Source organism: Seriola lalandi, unplaced genomic scaffold (assembly GCF_002814215.2).
Source record: "Seriola lalandi dorsalis isolate HSWRI2012SDOR001 ecotype SW California unplaced genomic scaffold, Sedor1 jcf7180002054883, whole genome shotgun sequence".
Lineage (NCBI taxonomy): Eukaryota > Metazoa > Chordata > Actinopteri > Carangiformes > Carangidae > Seriola > Seriola lalandi.
The window spans coordinates 6,537,996-6,564,517 of NW_019525658.1; the positions used below are offsets into that span (position 1 = coordinate 6,537,996).

General features: G+C 43.6%; 1 protein-coding gene across 1 annotated transcript in view; it reads right to left on the minus strand.

The window, feature by feature from the left end:
• fbrsl1 (fibrosin-like 1) overlaps nt 1-24,839 on the minus strand; it is a 153,724-nt gene extending 128,885 nt beyond the window's left edge. Inside the window, exons 1-2 of the mRNA XM_023397607.1 lie at nt 24,743-24,839; nt 19,973-20,008 (exon numbers count right to left, since the gene is read on the minus strand). The gene's annotated coding sequence lies outside the window, so the exon portion shown is untranslated. The remainder of the gene's footprint in view (nt 1-19,972; nt 20,009-24,742) is intronic.
• Between the last annotated feature and the right edge of the window lie 1,683 nt (nt 24,840-26,522).

A 26,522-nucleotide genomic window follows, 5' to 3' on the forward strand; every position in this document is an offset into this window, starting at 1 on the left:
GTAATTTTGAGGAGATAATGTGAAAAAATAGTCAGCCTAACCACCTACCATAATGTACTATCTATCTATCTATCTATCTATCTATCTATCTATCTATCTATCTATCTATCTATCTATCTATCTATCTATCTATCTATCTCTCTATCTAACTCTTAATGATCTACAATTACTAGCTACAAAAAGCTTTATTGGCAAACAACAACAAAATTAGCTATACACTGGGAATAACAGCAGCGGGCATCATAATGTCACAGCTCATCCATAACCAGGTATATCATCATCACTGATGTGCTGAGAAAACGGTGCAAATAGTTATTCTGACATTAAATATCAACAAAGGGGGATGAGAGAGATACCAGAGTTAATTGGGAGTGGTGTATGGACAGAATAGTAATACAGCATTTGACGGGGAGAGCGGAGGAATGAGCTAATGCCTGGTCTCCAAATGGAAGGAAGCAGAGCGTTCACAGTTCATTACCACTTCCCTTCTCTTGCTAATCAAAACGCAAAGCACTACAACGTGTCAACAAGGAAGTGTGTTCATTTTTACTGAGAATATGCAGTATAGATGTGAGTAGGTTTGTGTGTGTGTGTGTGTGTGTGTGTGTGTGTGTGTGTGTAGGAAGGCGTGGGTTTGGCCATGTTATATTAGTATACGTACGTGTGTAACTGTGTGAGAGGGTGTCGACAGTATGCGGTTAGGAGTTTGTGTCTGTGTTTGCCTGCACGTGTGCAGCAGTGTATGGTGTGTGTTATACTAGCTGCAGTATATATTTATACATATTTAAATACATACATATATTTATACATGACTGAGTGGCACTTAAACAACCAATTGAAAATTAGCCTGTCAAGCAAATTGCTTTAGAGCAGACTAGTTAACTGGATAAAAAATTAAAAACTGAAAAAAAAAACTTGATCTTTAAGGAAAACAAGATAAGACTTACAGTAACACTGTGGCAAATACTTGGAGAGATAGATATTTTTTGCCGTTGAACTATATAAGCTTTTCTGGTGCAGCATCATTCTCTGGGAGAACATACATCTCTGTGCCCTTATGACACAATCAGCCTCCATCCACACAGCTGACTGGCTGAGAGCCTCCAGTCGTCTCACACTTCAGACAGGCAACAGGAGGAGCCCAGGGAGGCCACAACTCATTTATGCCTTTCTCTGGGCTAACTCCGGTTATTAGCTGGAATCAAATGATCCAACATGTCTTGTGCCACAGGCAGGTCCAACACAGAAAAGCTCAGTGTGTGTGTGACATGAGACAGAGAGAGAGAGAGAGAGAGAGAGAGAGATACAAAGGGGGGAGAAAGGGAAAGCAAGGAGAGAAGAACTGCAAAATTCCATTAGTGGAATCTAAAGGCATCAAGCAGAATGGATGGGCAACGATCCACGCCTGAGAAACTGTGATGCTCAAAATTAAAAGTATTTTTCAACTCAGATTGTGCCCTCAGAGGATCTTCATATGGCCCCTGTGAGATGTCAGACTTTTCCTTTTAAAACGGCGGCTGATTAATTCTAACTGACCCTATGATTGAATAGCACTTGTATTGTGTATTGTGGTACATACTCATTCTCTAAAGGTATACTTATGGGTAAGTAAGACAGTGCACAATATATTATATCCAAAATTCATTTTTAAAGGAGTTATTTGTGAGTTTTGCTATTGACAAACAGCTGTTTACTTACTCAGTGTTGTCAAGAGCTGCAGCTGCATTTACAAGACAAGAGGTTATAAAGTGACGAAACAGGCCGAATGGGGCTAGCTGGTTAGCATGCTAACTTCAGCAGAAGAAAAGAAGTGAAGAAAAGGAAGCATAACAACAGTTAATATTTGCGTTGCTTTCCACCACTGGAGACAGCTCTTGGTAAGTAAAGGAATGAAGTTTGATGCTGAACTTGCAGCGTTTTTTCTAAACTGGTAGGTAACCTGCAGTTAATGCTAACGTTGGCTATGTAGTAAAAGCAAAACTTACAAATAGCTCCTTTAAGACATTCTACTGTAATGTCTCTTCACATAAAATATAACACTTGACATCACAAAGATCTACTAAAGTAAAGAAGTATAACAGTATGGTTTCAATTTGAAAAATAGTCATGATGAAAGACGATACTACAATAACAGTCTGCAGCTATTCTACAGCTCTGTGAGATCATACATAGATGCAGCAGTGCTTTCTGCTAAATGCTAATGTTAGCATGCTAACATGCTGATGCTTAGCAGGTATAATGTTTAGCACCATCTTAGTTTAGTGTGTCAGTATGCTAACAATCTAATTAAACACTAAAATCACTATACACAGAGTAGGCTGATGGGAGTACCATTAGTTTTGCTGGTATTTGGCTATAAAAAGAATTGTACAAACACTTTGACCTGATGATGGTAGGTGGCTGTACTTAGGCGACCCAACCCACCCATGTAGGCAAAATCATTCAGTTTCAGCTTAGGTAAATCATTAGAATCTTATTTCACTCTTTTTACACAAATTAATTTTTGGCCACACACCTGTCTGAGTTGTGTGCATTAACTGAGTGGGGATAAGAGAGGTTTCTCTGTGTGCAGTAGCCTGGACAGCGTCTACCGATAGCCTGCATTGTCAGGCATTTCGTCATCTGTAAATTGTAGCTTCAGAAAATAACATTGGTTACACTGTCTCCCTCTAAACTGCATGCACACTAGTCACACGCCGCACCATGTTTTGTTTTGAGTTCATGTAGATGGAAAAAATCAATTAAAAATCGAGAAACGTCCTCACGACAGAAATGAAACGAGATTGAACTTTTTAGCCGTATCGCCCAGCCCTAGCCTGTCCCAGCTGATTCCTGCCACCAGAGTCAAAGCCACCTTCAGATTTGTTCCTTATCATTTGTGCCTTTTGTTTCCCCATTCTACCATGTCAGCTCCTATGGCGAGGCAGCTAATTTGCCCTCCAAGGTTGTTATTCCACCTCTTGTCCTCTCCTTTCCCTGCTCTCTCGCAGTTTTGGCAGTATCCTCGGTGAGAGCTGGCCCTCATTACTCTCTGCTGAGTCTTTTGGCCTTAAGGCTGCAGTGTCTTGTCCTCCATTCCCCAGTCCCACTCTCCCTGTCATGCTGTGGGCTCCAGCCTTATCTCACTGGTCCACAAAGCTCCTGTGGATGTGTGCTGCTATCCACTCGCAGCACGTTGTTCCCAATCATCTCCTTCCCACATTGGTGAAGGCAGAACATTGTGCCAACTTGCCCCCACAGTTAGGACAGAAAGACAGTATGTGGTACAAAGCTGCTAAGGCTGTGAGAGGTTAGGGCAAATGGCAGTTCTCTACATGCAGCAGCTAATGGTGTTATTTTTATTTGACTTAGCCTCAAAAAGTCCAGTTCATCTGTTTGAGATGTTGAATATAAACTGATTATAATTATGAAATACAAGCTATAATGTGTCCATATTTTAAGCACCTTTTTACGTAGAACCACAGACTAAACATGGGGAATTCTGTTGAACAAAGTAAACTATGATGATGCACCTAATGATTGCAGCTGAATGTGATGTCTTTTCAGATAATGACGGAAACACACAAGTGCAAAGACATGCCTTAGTGCTTGAGGTTGTATAAAAATAAATGGAAAATGGAGAAAATACATTTTTTGCTGTATGTGACTCATTGTAACAGGAAAAAGCTTGCAGCTAAGTCATATTTATGATAAACACAGTGTCACAAATGTAATATGGACCCATACAGTAAATAGACAAATATATTCTCTCACAAGTTAATCTGCATTTTGCTAGGTCATTTCCGATTTGGCATTCAGCCCTCTCAATCCAATTTAAAGAGAACGTCTAGTGTCAGAGAGAAGGGGAATTTATTCCGAGCCAATAAAAAACAGCCGCTTGGTGAAAATCACCATCGGCAAGTCATTAAAAGTGGGAGAGGAGCTGGGTGTGTGGAAATGGCTCATCGGCTCCCCGGGTGCTACTCACAACAAGAGACCTGGACACGTAGTCCAAGGCCCTGATGAATTGAACCATAAAGGTGATTGGCTCAAATGAAAGTCTGCGCCTCTGAGGCAAAAACACATCCGTTTGATTTGAATACATCACTGTGCTGAAAGGACGGCATGCTCAACCTGGAAGAAAATGATACATGGGCATAAACAAGAGATTTGCACAGTGGCTCAGCGTGAGTCCCAACATCAAACCTGGCTGGCAAGTGAGACAAACCAAGCCTGTGGGATACATAAGCCTTCATTACTGTGCTGCTACTGGTTGTCAGGTTACGGATGCAAGGCCTCGGGTGCAATGTGTGATTTTGGAGCAGCGGCTGCCTGCTAATTACCAACCTAGGCAACACGCAGCCATTAAAAACGCAACCCTGAGTGTCTGCTGAGCTAATTTGTCTAATTACATCTTTGTAACTTATGAAAAGACCTAACATTACCCTGAAGGCTTGCTTTCGGAGAGGGAGCTGTGTAGATAGTAAATGAAAACTTTGCCGTCTTACTACAGCCACACAAGTGCCTCGATAGCTTCGAGGCACTGGGAGTTTAGGAAAGATTGTGAGGGGGAGGTGGTGGAACCCCTGTTGGGTGATGTGGTAACTATTTCTATATCCCTGAGATTCCTCTCCCATGGGACAGCCACCCACATCCTGTCGACAAGCCTCTTATTTATTTTTCTCATCATTAATGTGGCGCTTTTTTTTTCCGAGTTTATCAGCAAAACCAATATTTGGTGCCAGTTATGAGATGCACAGGCTCCCAGTCAGTGTAATAAATTGTGACTGAGCCGTCACAGCGATGAGGGCCTATGGCAGCTCTCCTAACAAGCATCTCTAATAGGAGGAGGAGGAAGGGGGAGTTGGGCGGACCCTTTGTGACATGTGTCAATTTACTGAAATTTGAAAGGTTTAAACTAAAAAAAAAATCTTCCAATTATAGCGATTGTGAAAAGCAAATAAGTCTCCAAATTGAGTGCTGTCTCTGGGAACAGTTTTCACTCAAAGCATCTGGGTTGCCACTTGTTCACATCTCACATATGTCGTTGAGCGAGTCAAATCACTGTGTTTGTTAGTTAATATCTCCGACATCGCAGATATCATATCACCTCAGCTTGAATGACAGCGACGAAATGGAACACACATAAATCGGAGATGATCAGAGAAAAAGAGCATAATCGCGGCAGACTAAGTCAGAAAAAGAACAAACAGGATGATGCCATCTACCGCCTTCCTTCCTTCCTTCTTCCTCCTCTCAACAACAAGAGCGGCTGGGTGACTGCGATAGCATCTCAGAGTTTCAGCATAGCAGCTCCCAGGAGCCGGGCAACTTGGCTATTTTGGGGCCAGATCGCATGCCTACGTGGGATTGGACTCATCTTTTGGCCCCTGGAGTATCCCCTACTCTCCAAAGTCCTGCATTACTGACCTTAGTGGGGCTGGGTGCCAATGATCCACCACCATGCAGTCAAATTGGATGAGACAACTGTCAAGGTGGAATATGTGATGGTTTCAATTATTAACCGTGGAAGAACAAAAAATACATGTTTGTGTGTGTGTGTGTCTCAAAATGGCTTAAAGGGTTATGATCAGATACGATCTAAAAAGTGTTGACCTTGTGTGCTCTAAACGAATCTGAAAGGGAAAAAGTTGTTATCATACTTGAAGAATCTCCGTCTCAAATTTGCAATCAGATGATAAAGCAGTGCCAGTGTGGTTTGTAATCCGTCAGTGTTGACTCAACCCACTCATTTGTGGAGAGCGTGGTGCACTCAGGGCCAGCCAGAGATGTGTCAACTGAAACCTAGACACAACCTCAGAGACCCGATGAGGCCCACTATCTCTTCTCGTTTTTACTCGCCTTGCCTCAACTCTTTCACACCGCCTCTCTCACTCTCTTTTTTCTAATCAGGTGAGATTTTATCAGGCCCCCTCTGTCAGTAACCGCTATCGGTTGTGAAATTTCAGAAGGCAAAGCGTGTGGGAACCACAGTATCAGTTGTGCTCATCTCGCCCAGCACCTTTACAGACACGCGGGCGGTTTCTGAAAAGGCGAGAAAAGCTTCACAAAGAGCATATCGGAGGCCGGTTTAACACAAACCGACAGTGGAAATACTTTCATACCCTGTTCAACCTCTTCTCTCTGTTTCCTCCCTTCCCTGTGCTTGTTTTCTTTGTGTACCAGCCTTGCCAGACTGTACTGGCTCATTGTAAGATCAATTTACGACATCAAGAAATAACATTTGAGGAGAGGCCTCCATTTACATGAATCTAGACGTAGATGCCAGACGCTATAGTCTGCTGTGTTAGAAATCCTTATCAATCAGACCATTCTTACACATGAATACAAACACCTGAACAAAAAAATGGAGCTGAATGATGGCCTCTCCCTGTGGGCCGACATTATGTGCACTACGGCACCATTCAGTGCAAGTATATTCTTTCACAAGCTAAACTGATGCTCTACATTCAAAATCACGATCAGAGTTAATTCTTTGCACTTACAATTGAGCTGGCTTATTGAATTTTTGATAAATACAGCACGTCATTAGAGCTCCCAGCATGGATGTACAGCAACACAAAGTAATCCCCTGGGTGCTACTGAGACGCACTCTCTCAGTGAGCAGAAAGGTAATCCAACTGAGAAGTGGGGTTGTGATCAAAAACTCTAGATCTCAGCATGAGCTGGTAAAATGTGGGTGGTGAAAGGAATGAGTGAAACTTATCAACTTGTTCAACTGCTCTTAGTTTTTTTTGTAAAAGTGTAAAACATTTTTAAAAATATTGTCCTGAGCAGTTGGAAAATATTCTTAGCAGCCAAATGAATCATGTAGAGGAGCAAACCAAAAACCTGAATTGCCTTTTTGTCATCAGATTGAAGTTGAATTAGATTATTTTGTAAAGTCTTTGGATACACAGTATGAAATGCTGCCACTAGAGGTCTCTGAAAACAATAAAAAAAAGACGCAGTTTGGTGACATCGTGAAGTAGCGTGGGTTCATGGGAATTGTTGTCTCCACCACCACATTGTTAGGATTCCTTCAATGTCAATCATTCAAGAGGTTTTGGCGCTACTGGAATTATCCACTGATCTCTCCTCCTCTCCAAACTAACGGACCCCGTGATTAAATCCGGTAAAAACACTGAACAAAGCAATTTCATGTTAAAAATCAGTGTTTCTCCAACTCTGTTCGGCAGACACAAGGCATGTCGAGGGACTGCTAGCCGAGCTGCTACAACATTTGCTCAGCTTTTTTCTCTGGTAACTTTGAAGTCATACGTCCGGTTAAAATATATAGGTAAAACAACCAAGAAGTGTATTGTATATAGTGGCTTAAAACTGGCTTTTGGCAGACAACCACAACGCCAATGACAGGCGACCAAATGGAACGGACTGTTAAACAGACTGATGAAAATGATAGATTTCTCTGGGTTAGAAATTGCTGGAAAATATTGGGATAATGTAAGTAAACAACTCAAAAAACAAACAGTGAAACAAACAGAAAAAAATGTCATAGTCGTTTTTAGACGTTTTAATGTGTAAAAGGTATATATTGTAAAAATTGTTCATGAACTGAATAATCTGTTGGGTATTTTATGCCTTTACTTGACAGGGGCTGCAGAGAGATGACTGGGAACAAGGGAGAGAAAGAGATACAACAAAGGACCCCAGCCAGACTCCAACAAGGAGCACTGCAGTTCATGGCCGGTGTCCTAACAGCTAAACCATAGAGGTGGCACATATCCTGACAACTTTAATTGTGAAGGCTGTCTGACCGATTCCAAGCCCTGGAACAGTAACAATGTTTGGGTTCCTCATTCACAGGATTTTTTTAGAGGTAAGGAAGGAAATTTGCAATTGGACCAGGACTTAGACCTTCAAGTACTAATTTCTAATAGGTGATCTGTTCTTGTCCTCCTGATCCCTAGAGGTGCTGCCATCTCCTTTCTTTCCTCCTTCCAAATGCATTAGCATAGCTAGCAGTGCGGGGCCGTCGGTGGCTCCATCAGTAATGTCATGGGCACTTTAACATGATGAAGCACGCCGCGGCCCCGCTGGCATGAATAATTCACATTACCACGCACAGAGAGAGAGAGAGAGGGAGAGAGAGAGAGAGAGAGAGAGGGAGAGAGAGAGTGAGAGAGAGAGAGAGAGAGAGAGAAAGAGAGAGAGAGAGAGTTTGACTTTGCAACAATGAATTGTGGGAACAGATGTGTGATTTTTAAGGCGCACGGGTCTCTGTTTTGGGTGAGTGGGCAATTTTAATTCAATTTGATATTTCTCTTTTAAAGTGAGTCGAGACCTTGAGCTGGGCTGGGGAAAATAAATAAGGTGGGATCAGAAGAGGGAGCCGTGGTTATGGGGTGGGAGGGGAGAGGGGTGGAGGTCTTCCTCGCCATCCATCACAGTGGCACTTCAATGATTGTCAAATAAGTAGTCCTGTCCAAACCCATCTTTTATCATTATGTATGAATGAATCTATCTGGGGATCGCATCATCCAGCACATGGGAGGGCTCCATCTCATATACATGATAGTGAGACGGTATTGAAATGGGATACATGATAGTAGAAAGGCTTGGATGGGGAGATGGATTCACATCACTGGCTGGGAAAATGGACCACTATTTGATCTCTGTCTATTCCTTCAGTCTTGGAAATAGAAAATGTACAAGCTACTGCCTCCATTACAGTATGCACTCTCTCTGAACTAAATGCAAGACATTATTTATTTAATTATATTTTGGTCTGCTAATATTGACAGAATTGTTCCTCAAGTATCACGGACGAACCTCTCTCTTTGCAAAACATGTTCCATTAAATGTCTTGGTAATACTTAACATAATATTTTCCATGCTTTCAATGCTTTGAGGTTTAGGCAGTTTAACACATAGTACTACTTCTAGGCCCTTGGCTCCAAAGCTGACGTGAGAACTTTAATGTAAATAATTCAGCAAAGGTGGGTGAGAACTCTTGGCATGGGATTAAGGATGCTGTGCCTGCAAAAGCTGCTCTCAATCCATTTCTAAAGTGTCACGGGGCCTTCTAAGAGGCAAAACAAACCCACCTTAATCTCTGCTAATCATACTTAAGCATGAATGTTTCATGTGGAAATGCCTGGTTACAATTTAGAGGCTTTTTCCTCATTCCTGGGGTAACCCTGCTTCAATCCAGAAATCCTTTTGGCCACAACAAAGACAAAATGTGATGTAGAGACATCAGATGTGGTACGGTGCGCAGAGCATGTAAGTAGGAGGAGGAAGAACCCCACATTACAGACACCATGTTTGTTGACTACATGAAACACTGCAGATAATGAATTCAGGCTGCCAAATTTCAAAATGTGCCAAAAGATAAAGCTGTTACAAACAAGGAAAAAAACAACAACCCAACAACGATAACATCAGTGATTGGTTGTGATTAACATCAGCCTTCTTACTTGTGTCTCAGAAATTCAAATTACAAGCCTGATGTAGGCAATGCCAGGGACCAACCTAATATTATTATCATTCGAGACGGAGCATAACCCAACGGCGGGATGATTACATTTGACTTGCAATGATTTTCCCCCTCTGCATGAGAAAACAACAGCTTGGAAAAACTAATAGACATATTCCCCAAAGTAGCTTTGTTGCTCCTGCCTTGCTTTAAATAAATCTCATCACTGCAGTGAAAAATGTTTTGATTTCTCCCGCATTTAGAAAGCGGAGATAAAAGTCCAACCCATCTGTCCCTCAACTTTGCGGGGTGCAGTGCAGTGGAGGGAAGGATTTATCACACGCAGCACGGTAAAGTGCATCTGCATCCGCCACACTGCTCCCACTCGCATCATTATCCTCATCGCCTATCACTTCCCCAGCTGAGCCCCCTTTTGGAAACAGAGGCTGACACATCGACGGCGGATAAACACCTTTAAAAGGATCTGACGCCCCGTAATGGAAGAAAAAACACTTCCGTATTGTTCAGGACCCCTGGTGCCGTGCTGGGCTTATGGAGGAGTAAGCCATTGTCTGGTGTCACCTAATTGGATCAAGTTTGAGTGGAGAACAGATGTGTATGGCTGCCTGAGGTAAACAGTGGACCAGAAGATGCCAGGGCTGAAATTACTTTGAAAATCGTTTCTGCCTCTGCAGAACGAGTGAGAATAGCAGAGAAAAATACAGTATAAAAGAACATTTGTGGTGCAGTCTGAAAAGTAATAAACACTTTCCCTTTGGTGTAGATTCAAAAAGGTCCCTATTTTCTTTTGTTCGTCCATGGGCCCAGCCATACATCTGTGTGGAAGGGAATGTGTGGTACACTGAGATTCAGAACGAGGCTGAGGCAATTAACATGGCAGTGCTCATAGCACGAGTGATGATCCTTGGCAAAGGACAAATTATACCTTGGAAACCAAGTATTGCTGATCTAATTAAGAGCTGGCAAAAGGAGTCACCAGGGTCTGACAGATTTCAGCCCTGAGTCTTTTCTGCCTGCAGTGAGCTGCTGCAAAAGTGAGAAACATCGGCATGAACAAAGAGAGATGAGGAGAGACAAGGAAGCACTATTTCCAATCAAGCATCTGCCTCCCCTCCGACACAGCTCGATTTAACCTTGAAGAGTAATGAGATCTGACTTGCTTAAATGTTAGCATTCTTAAATCATCAGGAAGTGCCTCCAAGGAGCCGATAATCACTGTGCCAAATTGCTGCGCTCGCTAATTTCATTTCTCCCTAGCATTTGCTTGCAGTTAGTGTCGATTATTCAAGAACAGGCATTTAATGCTGCCAGGTCCCAGGGGTGTTACATTAAAATGTAATAACTTGCAACATAAATGAAAACAAAAACCATTACTTTCTTCCCCCCACAACTTTCTTCCCTCCTCCCTTTTCCTCTACCACCTCTCTCCCTTCCTCTCTCCTCAATATCTCTCCACTCCCTCCCTCCATGGTGGGAGTTCGAATCTAATTCTCAGCCCATCTGGCAGGCGTAATGAAGGCGGGCCGGGCTTGCGGTGCCCTGCTGCCATGGCTCGGCAGAGCAGGAGGCTAGCTGGCAGATTGGGCCAGGATGAGTGGAGGGGAGTCGAGGAACCTGCTGAGTGAGTAAGCCAGCCCAGTTAATCTCCCATGTGCCCTGATGTGATCGGGGCCAAGGCCAACCACACGCTGAGGGCACAGTGGATGGGGTCTGGAGTGTGGATGGTTGTGGGCAGAAGACTGGAGGGTGAGTCTGGCATTCATTTACATTTCCTGGCATTTAGCTAACTCTTCTATCCAAAGTGACTTTCAATGAGTGAAACAGTAAAATCGCATTCATGTTGAAGACCGCCAAAAACATAAACATCCATCAGTCAGTGAGAGGGTCACAGCAGAGCCAACACTTCTACAGCACAACTCCAAATGGGCTTGCAGTGGGTTCTAGGGATGTTTTGTATTGTAAACCGATATAAATCACACGAAAGGCCTGGATGTAGATGTGACACTGAAAATACTGAATTTATGTATTTCTAATTAACACTTTGATCCACAGCTTCTGTAGGATTTCTGCAGTGGCAAAGAGAGTGGAAATGACATCCTCACAAACAGGGTACAGACCCAACCTGGTCAAACACAGGATGTCAGAGGATGCAAACAGACAAACAGGTATATTCAACCCCAACAGGTGCAGCCTCAGAGGAAACAAAAGACAAATAGTGTCTTAGCACCATCTGGCACAGACAGAAGTGCATAAGGATTTACATATGGTCAAATAACAACTGTGAGGTAGGGCTGCACAACACATTTAAAGGTATACTGGATTAACACAAAGATGTGTATCTTTATGTTCTAACATACAATTGCAAAAACACTCACTGTGACTTAGAGGTGTATTTTCTACTTACATGTGCTTGATATACAAACTCATTTCTTTATTTCAGTTTTACTTTCACTTTGCAGTAAAATAAAATTGTGGTCTATTTCCACTGTATCTCCCAGGACTGCTAAAACCTCTCACTGCAAACCAGGATCTGGCAAGGGGAAAAGCAACTGGGAGAGTGCCACTGCTAGACACTGGAAACCCCATGCAATTATGATTAAGCTCCTTTATCTAAACACAAACTCCTCTCCAATCGCTGCGATCTGCCTGCCGTGTGTGAAAGCACGTAGGGGGGAAGTGGTAAGGCAGCTAAAAGCCCTGGTGAGAGACCCGCAGTTGCAAACACAGGGCTATGTATGCATGCCTGTGTGTGTGTGTGTGTGTAAGTATATATGACATTAAGATGCCATTTTTACTTGCAATCTAGTCAGCACATGCTAGTTGAGCACATTACGGGAAACCTCTACCTGCTTGGTGCCTCAGTTTGCCCAAAAGACAAAACCACAGCACAGCAGCTCAGCTCAAAGTGAAGGCTCTCAGTGATGGCGAGGTGTGGGAGAGAAAGAGAAAGAACAAAAATCAGATAGGCGGACAGAAAAGACTCAAAGCAGGAAGCTAGGCTGACAAAAACAGCAGGTTTCCCAAAGCTGTTCTCCGGCCTCTGGAGAAACCACAACACTGTCATTAACAGTTACTCTCCTCATAAACACACTAGCATCAGCTGGAGGTATAATTGCCCCTGCTTCTCCTGTAATCTTATACCTTACCTGCTGTTACTGTCAGACACCTTCTCCACTGAGAGAGACAGAGAGACAGCGAGAGAGAGAGAGAGAGAGACATGGGGGGAGGAGGAGGGGTTGTGGTGCATATGTGTGTGTGGTGAAGTTGGAGGCAGGGTAGGTGCTGCTTGTGTACTGTCAGAAACAAGGTAAGGAAAGTGAAAAGAGGGGTGTAGAGAGAGAAAGGAAAAGGAGAAAACATATGCCAGAAAATCAAATGAGTGTGTGTTGCTCACTGAAATCCCAGGAGCAAGTTCTCAGGGGCTCCGATGGAGGGAAATCGTGTTCTTTTCGTTGAGTGATTAGAAGACGAGTGGCAGAACATGACCTACTTAGTATAACTTTTTTGTACAGGTTTCGGAAAAGGTACTCATGCGGGTAGAGTTAGAGAAGTGGGTGGGGGGCTTCAACCCTAATAGATTCATAGAAACATTAAAGATAGCGGGAATAATTGCTAGGGGGTGTTTGTGAATATGGAATAAAGTCTCTTCATCTCATGACCTCTCAAACTCAAACAAGGGCTTGCAGTCATCCTCTGTGCTCTGGCTTTGCAGCCAAAAAGCAAAGATGGATGCGTTTGATCCTACAGATATGCAAGGTTAAAATGCAAAACAAAATATGAATTAAACATCATCTGACACCCTCTAAAGGCTACAAGAGGAGGTTTTAGTACATTTAAAATTAGCTCAGAAAGGGTAGTGGGAGGTGTGAATTTTGAAAGAGCAGGGAAAGAGAAAAGGAAAAAAAAAGATGAGAAACCTGCTTTCTCAAAATCTGTGACTGAAAATTCCAAAGCATCGTTTCGTTTCTCTGCCCTATTACAATGCCATACTGGAAATCCACAGAGGCCATGAAAAAGGAACATTTTAGCTCTGCTGTAGAAATGGGCCTGCCTCTGGCTCTTCTTAATTTCAGGCTTTGTTTGTGCGGCGTCGGGGAGCTCTTGTGGGTTTGCGGGAGACCCGCAGGCCTTTTGTCTCATCAGTAGAGGTGGTTTCTGCTTGGCGCCTGAAGCAATCTGTCGGCGTACGCCTTTCATTCTACCTCTCCATGCGAGATTTGGCCACAGGTCGTAGATTACAGGCAACACAGCCATCACAGAAACACCGCTGTTTGTTTAACCTCCAACAATTGAAGCAGTACTGGATCGTCATATCAGTCAGAGAAAGAGAGAAGCGTTATGAAGATGACAGAGTGAAGAACAACAACAAATGAAAAGTCTCGCAAAATATGATTTTTTTTCATTAGGTTCTGCCCAGACTAAAATGGCTTCCTCTGGATTCCCTGGGGGACATTGGCAATGCTGCAACGCCTGCTTCTTTAAATGACACAGACTAATATTACACTTGTGGCGCTGAATTAATAAGCTGCAGCATGATAAATCTCCATGATTTATTATGTTCCCTCCAGTGTATAATCAAGTTGAATAAGAGAGGGAGCGAGAGTCAAACAGAGGGAGATTGGAAGAGACAGAGACGTAGCTGGGTCTGAATTGAGACACAACAGACGAAGCCCTTCCTCTGCACAGCTGAATGGACAGGCTTACATAGCTTTGAATGAGAAGTGTGAAACAGTCAGCAATCGAAATCAGTGGGTGTTGTGTTTAACAGAAGGAAGGAGATTAAAATACCAAAAAGTTCAATGAGCAGCGCGCCGTGAAATATGACATATGGAACTGCCAAAACAGATCTAGCAGACGTTCTTTCCCTCCAAAACTGTCTATTTCTTTTGGAAGCATGAATTCCCCATAAGGACGGTTTATGAGACTATCGCACCTCTATAGAAGTCTCATCCCACAATCCACAGGAGGCTTTCTCTCCCTCCTGCCTGCTTCTGGTGGGCTGCCATCGTATTCATTCCCCGTTCCCAGATAGATGTTTGTAATTGGAGCTCTAATTTATGATCGGGCCTTGGTGCAGGATAATGATATGGAGCATTGTAATTTGCTGATGCAAATTGTACGTTATAATGGGGAGCCATAAAAGCCCCAGCAACATCTCGGAGACTTGCCAAACACCCTGAGCGTTCATTACAGCCCTCATTAAAACATCCACGTCGGCACTGGGAGCTCTTACAAATGGAAGGAGCATGTAATTGCTGCTTGATTGTGGTATATGTAACATATGATAAAGTGGAATTACCACTTTATTTGTCTACAGTGTCCGTGAAACTTAATGGGGAGAAAGCCTGCAGTAAACAAATCCTCAGAGCATTGTTTGATTGTTACATTATAGGGCTATTTGTTTAAAGTGGGGCAAATGTGAGTTAGGGGACAGTGCATCCAGGACAAACTAAGAGTGATGATAATCAAGGCTGGGCTTAGGGGGATAAAACTAATGCTTTTACCCATGAGAGCCTGTGTTTCATTTGGACTAACTCCAGCATGGGTGATAGCACAGAGCTTCATCTGGGAATACATTAACTGGATTTAATATAAGAAAAGATCAGTATTGTTCTTTTTCATTACCAGGCACCAAAGTCATCACCATACATTTGCTTTAAGGTTTGTGGAGCTAGATTGAAAAAGGTTAGAATGAACCATTGAAGTCACCTCTGGTGAAAAAATATTTTGTACTAATGCCAATTTGGGCCTTTGGGGTATAGCTTCTAGGTATTTCCAATCGTTGATCTCAATTCAGTCCTAATGAACAGAGTATGTGGAATGCGGTGAAGCTGAACGCCCCAGCTTTTAAGCAGCCTTAAGAGCAAAGCCAAGTGGCAAAAGCAATTAAGAGTTCATTTAGAACAACTGAACTATGCCGGGGCTGGTTTTTCTGAGGCTCGGTCAACACTAATTCACAGTGTCGCCTTTTTATTCAAATGACCTCTCCCAGAGTTCCCTTTGTGTTGGTGCTGTTCTAATGCATCTCCATTAGAACAAAACCTGAGCTGCATTTCTGAAAATGAAGTTTGCCTCCTCTACTCTGAATGATAGCAGGCCTCTACCACCGGAGCTGTGTGTGCTCAGCCACTGGAAAAGGATTTTCAACCGTGCCATTCAGCCAGGGCCCCTGAAGCCTGCAGCCTTTATCTGCAGACTCGTTGATTGATGTGTTGTGGGCCCTGCTGTGGTTAACAGCAATTTTTATCTGTTGCTAGCGGCAACAGCCCAAGTCCCTGGTGCGCAGAGAGCAGCAGGGCCCAGGATCTGAAGCCGGACCGCACACGGGGATAAACAAATAGGTTTTTCAAGGCGGACAGCCCTCATAGAGAGGCCCCTGACAGGCAGCGCCCCACCCCAAGGCCAGGACAATGTCAGGGCCCCAGCCCACTCCTGCTGGGCTTGTGGTTTCCTTCACTAATTTTCACCATGTGCAGGGCTGGTGGTATGGAGACACCTGCACACCCCACTGTAAAGCAAGCAGGGTGAGAGAGATAGACAAAGGCAGACAGAGTGATGTAGAGAGTCACAGAGATGCTCACTAAGATGCAGTTAAGAGATCTCTTGTACTGTAGGGGAAGAAGCCATGGTTTTCTGTTAAAGTATAAGGATATAATTTACGCTCAATTTCTTTCAATTGCTGTGTTTAGCATTTAATCCAGTGAATCTGTGTCGTTTTGTTAAATAAAGCGTGAAGCTTTTAATGGCTTCTATTGTAATTAAGTGACATAATCCTTGTATTCGATAAAGATCTTGTAAAAAGCCTCATCACTCAGACAGGGAAGTCTATTTGCCACAATGTGGAGGTCGTGAATGCCAAATCAATTAAAACAAGGCTGTTTAAGAATGCACAAATGACTCTGAGACAGCTCTGTTTAGAGTGTAGACTCATTTAGCGTTAAATATGATTATGACAACTCGAGCAGGGGAAATGAAGTATGGGTGTGTCTGAGAGCTCTGGGCACTCTCGCTCAACCCAAACAATGTGGCTAAGGTTTTACTCCCTGACATCGCAGACATAAACCCTCCCAAAACAGACTAGTCAGATTATACTGTCACAGACAAAGCTCTGCGCTTTTATCGTGTGTGAAGACATCAGCCGTAGCGTGGCCTTGGGTGGTTTCAAAAGACGGGGAGTGGGAGACTGAGGCTCAATCACTTCATCTGAAAGGAAAGGGAGGTGTGTTGTCGTTTTCGCTCAGCTAAAACGTCTCCTTCTCTATAACGTATATCCAGCCCAGGGGTAGTGACAGAACGGGCAGTTGCAGTGAGATTTTTTGACATTTTCCGCATCTCTTGCAGCCTGTATCTCCCAGGCGCAGAGGGGGATGTTAGGTTCTTTATCAAGAAGCCCCTGAGAGAATGATAAATCGCCAGAGCCTGGGCCCATCTCCGCTGGAACAACAAGCAGGTAGCAGCGCAGGAAACAAGGCACAGATATTGTCTCCCAAACATAGCTGAGGCTATAATGAAGCCTGCACAAAGCAGACAGGAGAGAGTCTGCCTGATAAACAATTCCATACCCAGTCTTCCACAGAGAGCTAGATAGCGAGTCTCAGTACTGCTGCTACGTATCGCTGCTGGACTCAACGGTCAAGAGATTAGCCCTCACCCCTGAATGGAGGATGAAGGGTTGGTGGGGGGTGGGGGGTTAGAAGAGTTTTCACATCTAGCAATGTCATCGACTGAATAAACACACCATGTTTGGAGGAATATAAAGTAGTTCATAGTTAGCCTACCAAGCCAAAATAGTTTTTTGAGTGGAAGGATAGTGGATTCAAATCTGTAACATTTTATGGTATATTATCTTTTTATCTTATCTTACATATGTGTTGAATGCTGTCCTGTGTGTTGTTGTGGTCTGTTGTCATGGTAATAAAAAGAAATCAGTCTGATATTAGTCATTGCTTACAACCTCTGGTGTGAAGCAGTTCATTAATATTTAATGAGGAATCGATCAACATTACTTCAGTTGTCTAATGGATGACTATAAACTGGATTAATTCCGTGTTCACACTAGTTCCAGTGTCTGTGTTCACCTTAGTGAGAACACAGCACATTTAGCACATTTGAAAATGCATGTCAGGAAAATTCAGAAAAGAAATCCATGCGTTTTTGTGCAATAATTTGCCACTAAAATCCTCAATTGTGAAAGTATTCCATGTCAGCATAAATTATCAGTCATGAGCCCCTTATGTTAAACAAATATTTGGACCAGCCTGCGGAAATAGTGTTCGTGATCAACTAGATAGAAACTGAAGCACTATCAATACTTGAAAATATGGATCCAATTCTGAGATGAAATATTAGTTAGCTGTTTTTTTTTTTTTTTTAAATATCTGACTTATATTTATAGTATGTGCAGGATTTCAAGTCCAAATCCACTCTTTGATGAATTAAACCGGCAGACAATGTGTTCTGTATGCAACAGCCAAGCATTTTAACACAGTATGAAGGTATTTGCTGTGTCCAAAACACTCTGGGGGCTCCAATTTCCCTTTTTCATGAGTCTGGCACTAAAGCCCAGAAACTTCTCTACATTGTTGTGTAAACCATTCAAATGAGGCCATTCAAGCCTGGCAGGCAGCATAAGAAGGGAGACATATGGAAGCATAAACAAGAAGAGGCTTTATGTCCCATGGAAGTAGAAAACAAACTGTCAGTAGAGATTGCCTTTTCTACCTCTCAGCGCCTTGTGACAGATAACCAGCCCCTATTCACCAGCGTGATTTTCTGATTGTTTGTGGAGAGGAGATCAGCACCGGGGGCCAACCAACAGATAGCCCTGTCTGTGCTACTGGTGGCCAGTGGTGCTGACTGCGCCTCTGTGCCCGCCTCGTTGACCCTCCCACATCCCCTCCCCACCTTACAACCACCCACATACATAGCCTCTCTCTTCCTCTAGCCATAACACTCTGTCCAGCCCCTGGCCTTTTCCTTGTCCTGTTCCTCCTCCCATACCCACTCAGCTTCTGCCTGGCAGTTCCCTGGAGCCCCCCGACCCTGCACCCCATACCCCCCTTCGAAACCATCATACTGTAAAGCCTGAAGCACTTACAGATAAGGAGACCCCAGAAATCAAGCAGGCCTGGCAGCAGAGCAGATTGAGAGTCAGAGCTCAGCACCCAGGAGGTGCCCAGAGGCTATAAACGCTGCAGATAGCACCATCGGATAGCCAGAGAGGGAGCCAGACAACGTGAAACTTCCTGCCCTCGTTACAGGACTTTCCTTTGCTTACACAATGCCCCTGCCCCCACACCATCACCGTCACCAAGCCCCCCCTCCATCTCCATTTCTGCCCTCTCTCTCTTTGACTCCCTCCTTCCTCTTTTCAGATAAAGAGAAGGCCTTGTTCCCCGCCGACTCAAACTGACAGCTCGAGCCAAAGGGCTCCACAAGCTTTTTTGGAAGGTCTTGTTTGTTTTCATCCATCTGTGAGTATGCGGCCGCTGGGGAATAGGAATGTGACATGTTCTATTAAAACAAAATAATAAAAAAAAAAAAAGATCGCACACAGATCAATGCCTTTTGAAGTTAAGCTTTATTCAGCGCTTTAACTGCAGTCCTTTGAGGGAGATTAACGATGACAAACCATTTATAGTTGTTTTGTTTGTCGGGATGATTGCTTCCAAGCTGCAATAAGAACTGCCATATGCCACTCATCAGCTAAAAGTAGCACACTTTAAAGAATGTTCCTCTTATGAGTTCCCCTTTAAGCAAAGGACATAAAGGACGACCGCTGTCTCTATTACCCAGAGACTAGACACATCATTGAAACAATGTGGTGGTGGTGGTGGTGGTGGTGGTGGTGGGGGGGGGGGTAAATTTACGGTTCGAAAACGCACTGGGCCACGGCAACAGATGCTTTCACGGGATAAAAATAGTCCTGCACTGACAATTTGTGAGCTTGTGTATGTTTGAAAAGGATTGGGCTGATGTTTTCTAAGGCGTCACTAAATGTTCCTCTCGGGCACATTTACCTTGAACAACACTCTTCATGTTCTATGATAAAGACCATCTCACTGACTCATATTAAGGCACAGTCAGTTCCAGAAAATCGTAAGACATGTTTAACTGCTATGGATCTTCCTGAAGGTGTAAATGTTCATGCATTTCTCTGGTGGTGAGAAATTGTATTTATTGCATAAATGCGGGGGCCTTTAAAAAGCTTTTAGGCATATCATCTGATATGTGAGCAAAAGGATCCTCCACTGACAGTCACTGGAGGAAGACATAAAACTCTGACAGCCAAATTGCAGCACTGTCGAAAGGCGCTGATCGATGCCAATAAAACGAGGCTCCTTTCGCCAAGGTAGCGCAGGACACCTTCCCGCAATTTAATCAGTCAGTCAGCCAGAATTAATGTTCCTAATATCATGATTTCTCCATTACTCTATTTAACATAATTAAAATGTCGAGCGCCAGGGCCATAAAGCGGGTCGTTGGAGATTGTAATTCTGCCGTAAAGCTATGAAGCATGAAAATGTCACTTACCGAGTAGCCGCGGCCTGACAGCGAGTGAGTGGAACTCTGTAGGGAGAGAGAGGAGAACAGGGATGACCTTTAAGGAGCGTTTCACTCGCTGACACAGACATGATGAAGCAGTGCCGCTTTAATATCAATATTCACGTTAACCTTTTACCCGCCCTGCCATGTAACTCCCGCCCACCACACATCACTCCCATACATTCTGGCTTACACCTCCGGGGGTAGCTGAGCCACACCCGCTCTAAAAACAATCACTCACGTCCTGCTGACAGACTTAATTTGAGCTGTCATGAAAATACACTGTGGAAAACCTTAATTATTTGGTAAGTTTTTAATGGAAAATAGTGCACAATAGTCACTCTGAGGCAAATTAATTTGAAGCACAGTAACACAGAACTGTACATGCTTTAGTTAAAGCAGCTATTTGTTTTCTCTGCCTGGGAGCGGCTGATGGTGATTGTTGCTTGACAAGCGCTTCAGCCATCGTTGTCTTATAATATAATACAAGAGGTTATGATACGCCCTCTGAGCAGTGCTACGTCTTCAGGGCAGATGCTACAGTGAGTTTCTATCAGAAAGCTACCACACTGGCCGGGGCTAGATGGTTAGCGTGCTAACTTCAATAGAAGAAAAGACGTGAGAGAGAAAACAGCGCCGTTGCTTTCCACCTCTGGAGACAGCTCTTGGCGAGTAAAGGAATGAAGTTTGATGATGAATTCGCAACATTTCTTCTACACTTGTAAGTAAACAGCTATTAACTAGCTAACGGTGGCTATGTAACGATAGCAAAACTTACAAATAGCTCCTTTAAAGAAATGTTTTAATCTTTGCCTGCTGACTTTTTGTAGATAATTGCTTCTAATGGTTTTACAATATAGATGACGTGTTGCAGTGCAGGTCAAGGCTACGTGTCACAATCTATTTGTTTTACTTCACTTCCTTCTGTGTCTTAAATAGCACCATCTGACATTGCTAGGCACATGGGGGGGAATCCGTCACTTGCATAAGTAGATAGAATGATAAAATAAACCTTGATATAGAGATTGTTGTGTTGAGAGTTAGTAAGAGCTCAGGTACTCTTCTAAATGAAGATGAAAATATTTAATCTTATACTTTTTCAAGTGTTTGCTTTGCACTCAAATCAAACAGTATTGGATAAAAGTAGCATCAACAGGCATTTTAGGATAACTGGGCAGATATTTCAGCATATATAATCTGCAAATATAGTGCATATGAAAAGACATAATTCAGTCCAAACTCTAAAAATGTAATTTTGTCTATCCTATATCTATTTTTTTTTTTTTTTTTTTTTAAATGGTGTCCATCACATTTCTGAAACATTTTTCGTCGTGTTATATCAGCCCTGTTTGTACTCGGGATAAGTATCTCTTCATGCGGGGGGTGTTTTGGCCCATCAAACTCCTCCTGTGTTTTCTAATGCACTCCTCTAAATGCTGAACAAGAGCAGGATGGAGACAGAAAAGGCTGGGTTTTGTTCTGTTCTCTGGCTCTGTCTCTGTCTGTCAGCGCCCAGCACGAATACCAATCTCCAAATCCCTCCCTCCACTTCCACTTTTCACTGCTTTATTCCTCTGTCTAGATTGGCAATCTCTCCCCCCCTGGTCTCTGGAGGGGACTTTTCTGCTAGACCAATTTCATCCATAGGTCCACCTTCAATCCAAACGACCTCCCCCACACCTTCACCACCACTGCCTCCCTTGTTTTGCACCCTCCCAATGCCCCTCATCCATTCTCCCACACCTGCTCTAGGCCTCAGCCCTCATCAACGCCTGTGTGCCCCTCTGATTTGCAGGACGGCTCCTGTGGTGACGATTAGGGAGGAGCCCTGCCGCGAACCGGAAAGCAGGCTCTGCGGGAATCAAAAGGCTATTCCCACTCTGCCCAACCCCTCAGCTCCCCTCACTACCACAACCAGAGAGGAGGCCAGAGGAATGGGGAGGAAGAACTGCACAGAAGGCAAAATCTGTGGTTACAAAAGGGCCAAAAGTGTGTTCCAGTGAGAATGTGGTCTGTTGTCTGTGTGTGCATGTTGTGAGTGCACTTAAATATGTGTGTATATACATGTGTTTGTGTGTGTGAGTGCATTTTCGCATAGGTGGTGGGAGGCCAAGGCCATTTGGAATTAGCCTTACTATGTAGAGTTCATTCAACTTGCAGCATTGTGAGTAGAAAGAGAGGCTTATTTAAATGATAATGAGGGACAATCCATTGGATTTAGTGCCGGTGAAGGGAGGAAAAGAGGGGAGGGAAAGGGGGGATCCATTAAAACGCCAGCGGTTCATAAGCCATAGGGTCGGCATACAGCTAAACACTCTCTCTTAAAAGCCATTATACATGGCTCTCAATGGATTTCTGCAGCGCTTAGGACTTCAAAAGGATTTAAGAACCCGCCCCAGAGAGGGAGTGTGGGGGAGGGAGGACGAATGCGTGTGTGTGTGTGTGTGTGTGTGTGTGTGTGTGTGTGTGTGTGTGTGTGTATGGTGGTGGTTCTGGTGGTTGGTGGTGAGAGGAGGGTGCGGATGCTGGCGGCATTTAAGGGTTAACTAAACAGCCCCAGAGAAGAGAAATGTTGCTAAATCCACCCCCTAATCCTCTCCCCATTTCCATGCTCCCTCCTCCACCCATAAAAAAAAAAAAAAAAAGAAAGAAAAAAGCAAAACATGGCGACAAGAGGGGAGGGTCCAGTCCATCTTCTCTCAACCCAGACTATTGGTTTTTGTCATTGCACGGAGGCCAAGAGGCAGGCCAATCAGAGCCCATTGGAGCATGATGAGGAAAGGACGTGAATGTCTATGCCCTCTGTGGCAGGAAGAGCAGGTAGGTGGGTGGGTTTCGGTGCATGTGGGTGGGTGTGGGTGGATACAGGAGGGTGTTAGAGACCATGACAGCACCAGAACTGCCGCCCTCTCCTCTGCAGGACACAAATGCATTGGAACCCACCCCCTCCACCACCTCACATTTCCCTAATCCCTGTGTGGCTTAGTGCCGGGGCCCCGCTGCACCGCAGGCACAATTACCTAGTCAAAATAAACAGATAAAGACCCAACCATGGCAATGAACAAACAGCATCCCCTGCAATTTTTTTTACCCCCTGCTTCCAAATTGATGCATGACTGTTTTTACAGGCGGGCAGGCAGGCGCGTCCGCATGTCGCATTTGTCTCTATTTCCTTTGGCGGTAAGACAAGAGAAATCCATTTTACTCGTTGCCGACGCGGCATCATTAGTTAAGAGCTCTTAAAGCTCGGAAGCCACTTTGATGTGGTGGAGCGTATTTTACGAAAATTAGCAGTGCTCTCAGTGCGGTGGTGGAGATTTCATGGAGCTGAAAAATAAGAAATATAGGGGAGACAATGACACGGTGTTGGTGAGGAATCTCGCTGTGTGTGTGTCATGTCCAGGCCTTGGCTGGGTGAAATACAGCAGCCAGCAGAGAGAAGGACAGATACACAGACAGACGGGGAAAGGTAAAGAGAGACAGAGGGAGAGAGATGGATAGATATGGATCGTGTGGCTACAGCGATCAGCGTCTGTGCACCATTTATTTGGCAGCAGATTAGAGAGACATGCCACATCTAACACTGTCGCCGATTACAGCGTGCAATTTTCATCAGTGCCCCCCCCCCAGCCCCCTCCCTCCACCACCATCCCTGCCAGAACCACCACCTCCACCACTTCCACCCTCACTCTACCACCCCCCTCATCCGTACCCCCCTCCTTCTCTGTGCTTGTCGTATATCCCTGTCAGAGCTGTCAACCGGCGTCGGTCTTTTATCTGACAAGCCCGCCTCTTCCTCCTGACTTTTTCATTAAAAGACAGCCTTTTACACAAATTCAAGAGAAATGGTGCGAGGGGAAGAGGGGGGACAGTGCACGAGAGAAACAGAGCAGTGAGGCTCAGAAAAAAAGAGGATGAAGATAGAAAAAAATTAGGCCGGGTGATTTTTTTTTTTTTTTTCATCAGGCTTTTCAATTGGAATGCTGAATAGCTTAAAACAATGTATTTAATAAGTTCATTAAAATCGTTTTCTTTCCATCATTTTACGCCTGCTGGAAAAGGAAGCTGCATATTTTCCTTCCTCCACTTTTTTTCTCTCTCTCCTTCTCTCCTCTTGTTTTCGTCAGCTAAATGAACAGTCTGATTGAATTTGGTTAGGTTTGGGAGGCCTGCTTGACAAGCATTAGTTAGGAAGCATATTTCTACATTCATTTAAAATGAGCCGCTTGGGATTTTGCATAAATTCTCATTACTTCATCTGTATCTAAATTGCATTATTTCATCCCCTATGCTGAACCAGTGCCTTGCCTCCATTTTCCTTTGCCATCTACTCATCCTCTAAATGGGCTAGCATATGGATGTCGGTGCTGCAATAATTGGAACAGTTTCTTTAACTCCTTCCTCTCCGGGGTCGGTGAGGTCAGCCCACACCTGGCTGAACCACGTTAGGTCATGTCTACATTTAACCGCGCCATGCTTTAAATAATGCAAGGCCAACAAGGTGATGCTCATTTCCTGTCTATGTGCTGCCAGCCAAACAGTCTTTTCCCCAGCGCACTGGGCATTTATGAGGTGAGAGCTGCACACAGCAGGAGCTACTGCACCAGCTGCCCTCTGATCTCAGCCTCAATGTTGCTGTCGTCCACCCGATTTCTGTATCACATTTCAGTGGTCCTCTGCCTTGGCCTGTGAAAGTGGAGAGCCTGGATCTCTGTAGGAGGTCTGTGAAAAGGGGAAAGGTCTCGTCCAAGGTCTCACCTCGCTGAGCTGCTCCTTGGAGTTGCTCCTGTGCGGTCGGCTGAGCTCCTGCACCGCCTCGTCCTCACTGACTTTGACCGGACGTAGTGCCAAAGGTTTGATCTACAGGGGACACAAGTAAAGAGGAGGGCTAAAGGTTATATGTGCTTCATGAACAGTAGCAATAAACATAATCACATGACAAGATCATTGCTTGGAAATGTAGATGAAAGAAACAAATGATTAAAAAAAACTCCTCACATGATGCATTCAGGTGCTAAATCTACTCAGAAGTTACCAAATACAGACGGGCGATAAAGGGAAAAAATGAGTGTTGAGACAGGATGACAATGCTTCGATGAGTCACTGAATGGTTTGATGAGGATTTGAAGCTGAGGCTTTCACAGCCACCAGATCTCAACACAGTTGAACACCTATGGGAGATTTTGGATCGACGTGTTTGACAGCGCTCTCCACCACCATCATCAAAACACCAAATGAGGGAATATCTCTTGGAAGAATGATGTCTATTCCTCTTGACTTGTCAATGGCAAGGAGCATTGAAGCTGTTCTGTCAGCTTGTGGTGGCCCAAACACATTTCTATGATACATTAGTTAGGTGGCTTATGAACATATAAATACAAAAACACCAGTAGAATTGTTGTTCTACTGATATAAAAAGAAAGTATCAATTATCTTTAATTGAATAATTGTATGTTATTATAATAATTGAATAATGAAACATTATTCCATCCACCAACATAGCAAGCTTTAAATCTAGATAATTTACTTGATTTCTTTTTAAAACAAGAGCAGCATTCAGGTGGTGCTACTTGGACTGTGCATTGATCTTTAAATGACCTCTGAAACATTAACATTATGAAGCTTTTGTTGATTAGGGAAATTACAAGAGCTTGAAACCCGACGCAGCCACTGAGGACCAGAGCTATCCATTTTATATCAAAACACAGCAATAAATCACACTGCAAAACAAAACCATCAGTTGGACAGCGATGATTCAACCAGGGGGCACAAATTAAAGTTCCATCTTATTTCGTGTCACTCATTGGGATCTATAACCTACTCAACAAGTTAAGCAGCTATGCATAACAATACAGCATAACTACAATGGCTTCAACTGACTTTCAATGGGCCATTGTCCTTATATTCTTGCATTGTGTCTCACAGCTCAGTGTCAGTTTGTGCTTTGAGTAAATGCAAAGCAGAAGTGGCTGTAGGAAAAACACCTGCAACCCCAAACGTCCACCCACTGCTGCAAGTCATACCAGCCAGCAACAGGAATGCAGCAGCAACAATTCAGAAATATCAGCTGTGACTGTCAACTGTATAGTGAGAAATGAGTCTGAATAATGGTGACAAGTGCATGCCACATGATCTACAAGTAAAAACATGATTTGCAAATGCGTATGACGATTTGTGGGTAATTTACATTGTTTACAAATGCATTCTCCAATTCACAAACAAATAACAAATAATTTGAACAAATATTAAAAAATACATCACAACTTGAATGTATATCAGTATTTTAAATGTCTACATATATTCAAATTTAAATCTAATTTATACAAAGTTCATACATCTCATAAAATTTGCCTAGGAAAAGCTTCCTGTGCACATAAAGTACTGTGGAGTTATTTTGCATTTATTTACGGATTGTTAAACGTGTGCGCACCTGATCTGCCCACCTGACAAATGTGGATCAGGCTATGTGGTGCTACAGTAGCCATGTGGATCCAGGTCATCATTGCAAAGTCAGTTGTATATTTTGTGGACTGTCTTG